Genomic DNA, 4,975 nt, shown 5'->3' on the forward strand with positions numbered 1-4,975 from the left:
ACATAGATCTGCAGGATTTATTCCAGTCAATGGAATTCAGGACGTTAAAATGCTGAGACTTAAGTTAACAAATCCCCATCATGCTTGTACAAATGCATCCAGAGATGGGGAAGGGATAGAAGGAGGACTCCAGACTTACTTCCACTTTGTGATGGTAAAGAAAAGTCAGAGAAATTGTCAGTATTTTATTTCTGTTAAGTTCCATAAGGCAGCTGCTGTCAAAGATGTCAAAACCAAGTAATGCAGAGAGATATTTAGGATTTATTGAGGTCACTGGTACTTAGCAATGTTAAAATGCCGAGAGCGGGATGAAGTTTAGCAAGTTTAACGAGGCAAAGGAAAAGTTGGAAAGGAACCCAAGATACCTTGGCATAGTTGCCACCCTACACATACGTTTGAGAAAGGCCTACTAAATCCATATACTTTAGCTGCTAAAACCTAAAAACAAGAGCTGTGCATAGGGATTGGCAAATTAACACCACAGGAAAAAGTGGAGTATAACTGTCAGAAATGAGCCCTATTGAGTGTTGCTAAAAATGATTAGAATCAGTGTGGCCCCCAATTCTCCTCCTAACTTCTTTAGTCCCCATTAGCACTGTTTTCCCCTTGCTCCATGATCAGGATGGTGAGAAATAGATTGAGGCTGGGAGAAATGGAGTGTCCACTCTGAGAAGTAAGTGCCCTTCTCATTTAATATCTCATGTTCTTCTCCTCCTACAGTCCATGGCAAAAGAATTCAACTTCAAAATAAAAAGAATATAGAGGGTCCTTGGTATCTACCTGGATTTTGTTCTAGGACTTCCCGTTGATATCAAAATGCATGGATGCTCAGTTCCATATAGAATGACATAAAGAAAACAGTGTCCCTTATATAAAATGGCCAACTACTCAATGGAGTGCCAGAGAAAAATTGTGGATCTCTGAAATGGTGGAAGGCTAGAGCAAGGCATGCCTGCACATCAGTATAATGCTTGATGCATGGTAAAATCAAGCTAGCTTTTCTTAAAATTCTTAAAATAATTCTTAAAATACTTTTGAGCTGTGTTTGGTTGAATCCATGGAGAGATTCAACCAAACACAGAATTTGTGAATCCGGATGGTCAACTGTACACCTTGGCGTGGTTGGATTATCTCTGTATTGTGTGAAATTAAGCAGAGTAACCAGTGTGACTTCAGTACCGATCTCCCACCAGGAATTCAAGCTTTAGACTCAGCAGTTTGTGCATCTAGATACAAGCAGAATAATACTTGTATCAAAGGAAGCCTCCAGAAAGACAGTATAGAAAGCACCTGTTTAGTTTCTCTTAAGGAGCCTCCGATGGCCTAGGGGATAAAAGCCTAGTGACTTGAAGGTTGGGTTGCTGACCTGAAAGCTGCCAGGTTCGAATCCCACCCGGGGAGAGCGCGGATGAGCTCCCTCTATCAGCTCCAGCTCCATGCAGGGACATGAGAGAAGCCTCCCACAAGGATGGTAAAAACATCAAAACATCCGGGCGTCCCCTGGGCAACGTCCTTGCAGACGGCCAATTCTCTCACTCCAGAAGCAACTCAGGTTGCTCCTGACACGAAAAAAAAAGTTTCTCTTAAAAGGGAGAGCCACTGAGAAGGCCGTCTTCTGTGTCATCTCCAAAAATGCCTATGGGATGGTGGGGCAGGCAATTTCACATGGAAAAATATGTTTTACATCCCAAATATGAATTTGAGCGCTTCCCCATACTGTTCCCTTGTCTGGTAGGGTCAACCTTTTCAACAGTTTATCTGTGTTTTTGCTCATTCCAGGATCCAAAAAAGACTTGAGAAATCTCTTCTGTCGCTTTCAACAAAAAATAGGTGTGCTATATAAGAACCAAACAATTATTTCTTCCATTCCATTCTATAAGTCCATAAGCCTTGTTCCAAGTACCCCGGAGTCCACAACTGGATCTCAGCAATAGTAAGTCAACATTCATTTAATTCCAGTTGATTTAATGAGCCTCCTCTGATCGAAGACAAGCAATTGGATTTAGGGCCATGTGAATGTCTCCTGCATGGTACCAGAAGAGAAAAATGCTGCAGAAGCAGCACTGCATTTAATGGCACTATAAAGCAAAATCAATTGTAAGCCCATGTGGGGAACTAACTTTGCCTCTGATTATATCCAAAAGAAATAGGGCACAATTTTGGGAGTGAACTATTGTAATACTCACAGTAGGGCTTTCCCTGGAGCAAAGTAGCTGCTAAAAGCAGAGGGCTTGTTTACTGTGGTCCCAAAAACTGTACTTACCATAAATGGATTGCTGATAGTCTTCACGATACAGCAGCTTCCAGTAAGTATTGCTCTTTTCTTGTAGATTTGTTTATTTGTTTGCTTGCTTGCTTTAAACTGCCCTTGCTCTGCATTTGGCTAATTTAAGGGATATGCTGGAATTGGTTTGAAGCTCTGGAATATCCTGGAGCTTCAGGGCAGTCTGGACAGCTAAATCGGGTCCACTTCAGCCAGATCTGCTGTCCAAATGTATGCTGCCACTATCACTTTTCTCCTGTGGTGATCAATGCTGTGAAAGAAGATGGATTGTGCCCATGTGGCTGCTGCCATCACTTCTAGGCAGCTTGCCATAAAACTCCATCCAAGTGCTTGGCCACTGTGAACACTTCTGCTGATTTCAGAATAGGGAGCCTGCATCAACAGCAAGAAGGAGGGGAGATGGAACTGGTTGTTGGTTTTGTGGGCAGGTCTCTCTGACCTTATCAAAGGTGCTGCTGCAGCCAGGAGCTTGAGACGGAGCTCTTTGGCTATGAGCAGCAGCAACATAGAGGAAATAACAGCCCAATGGAGCCAAACAAATGGCTACAGATCCAATATGTAAGTCTTGAATCCAGGCATGCTCTAAGGGAAGATTCATGCCAGGTCAACCTGCCCGATGTAGAAGCATCCAAAGTACGAACTCTGCAAATCTTCCAGGATGCAATTATGCAATTCCTTTGTGTTTGGCAAAATGATTAGAAAATATCAGCTGCCTGTTTTAATCTAGTTGATTTTTACATCTTTTGTCTGTATGCATGCATTGACTGTGTTTTAATACAGAGTAAGCATCCCTTGAGCCCCCAGTGGCACGGCGTGTTAAAGCACTGAACTGCTGAACTTGCAAACCGAAAGGTCACAGGTTCGAATCCGGGGAGCGGACTGAGTGCCCACTGTTAGTTCCAGCTTCTGCCAACCTAGCAGTTCAACAACATGCAAATGTGGGGGAGCTGCGCATGCGTCAACGAGAGTAGACGTGCCTAATTGCTCTCCTAACTATAAAGGCAATTAAAGCCTCAAAAAGCCCATAAAGGGTCATAAATCTCTCCTTAACTGGAGTCCGGATCAAAGGAGAAAAGAGAGAAGGCTGGGAGGTCACAATCAAAGGTGACTGAAGCCATAAATCTCAGAATCCAAACAGAAGTTCGGACAACTGTGAGTATGGCGGACAGAAAGGAGAAGGAAGGGGAGGAAGAAAAATTGAACAAAATTATAACTACATTGGAACATCTTAAATTAAACATGGAGATTTTAAGACAGGGAAATGAGCAGACAAGAGAGCAAATCACACAAATTAATAGCAAACTCGGGCTGATAGAGAATAAAGTGGAAGAATGCCAAGAAAAGTTTAAGGAGGCAGCAGCGGAGATCAGAAGACAAAAAGGTGAATTAATCACTCTGAGAGACATTAATAGAAAACTTCTAGATAAAGTTGCTGACCTCGAGGACAGATCCCGAAGAGCCAATCTGCGTTTGAGAGCAGCAGGAGAGAGTCTTCAGATAAAGGAGAATCTGAAGGGAGTTATAGCTGAGTGGCTTGCAACAAATGCTCAGGTCCCATCGCAAGGAATCGAGAGGATACATTGGGCTTTCAGAGGAGGCAGGAAACCCAAGGATATTTTGATACGGTTCACAAGGGAGGCTGAAAGGGACATTGTTTATCGAAAATTGAGGAAAATGAAGAACCTGACCTTGGCTGGCAGTAAAGTATGGCCACTCCTGGATTTATCTTCAGAGACATTGGGAAAGAGAGCAGAAATGAGGGAAATTACAGGAACTTTGGAAAGGAAAGGACAACGTTATACCTGGGCTTTTCCAGCCACCCTAATTGTATATAAAGACAATAAATTATATAAAGCTTCCGACTTGGAAAGTGGGAGGAAAATGCTTAAACAGTTAAAACTGGATACAGACGGAAAAGAAACAGACGGTCTGGAGGAGGAATCAGATAAGACCAAGGACAAGCCGACTGGACAAGAAGCATCGAGGGAGCTGGAGAATGCAGAGAGAGGCGGACCAACAGAGACAGACTTACTTCAGAGTCTATTTGCAATGGGAGATCCAAAGGACAGGGAAGAAAAGAGAACTTTAAGGAATTTGAAGGACCTGGATTTAGAACAAATTAAATCTATAGAAAAACAATTAAGAGATCTTAAAAAACAGAAAATTAGAGAGGAGAATAGAAGAATTGAAACGAGATCTAGTACAGAGACTTAAGAATGAACAGCCTAACATTTGTGGAATAATGAAATTTGGACAAATGGGGTTAAAGGGGTAAAAGATGATGCAGGAGGGGAGAGCAGTGGATGGCAACGCAGTCACCGGTGGGAGGGAGTCTGGGAATGGAAGAGAACAAAGGGAAAACTCTTTCAGGTCTCCCTCTGATGGGAGGAGGGAGAGGTCTGGACTCTGGGGGGCATGGGGGAGGATGGGAAGACAAGCAGACAGGGGAAAGAAACTACAGGAGGGTAAATGCAAATAATACCTGGTTATGGGTGAAGTAGTAATAATGTCTCATAATGTTAATGGTTTATCAACTCCACAAAGAAGGGCAAAAGTTATGAAAATGGTAAAGGATTATAAAGTTGGCATTCTGCTTTTACAAGAATGTCATAAGAGAAAGGACCATACTCCATTATTTAATGATAGGATTTGGGGACAGGTGTATGAATCGAGAGGTTCAAATAGAGCACG

The sequence above is a fragment of the Anolis carolinensis genome, chromosome 4 (assembly GCF_035594765.1).
Source record: "Anolis carolinensis isolate JA03-04 chromosome 4, rAnoCar3.1.pri, whole genome shotgun sequence".
NCBI classification, from domain to species: domain Eukaryota; kingdom Metazoa; phylum Chordata; class Lepidosauria; order Squamata; family Dactyloidae; genus Anolis; species Anolis carolinensis.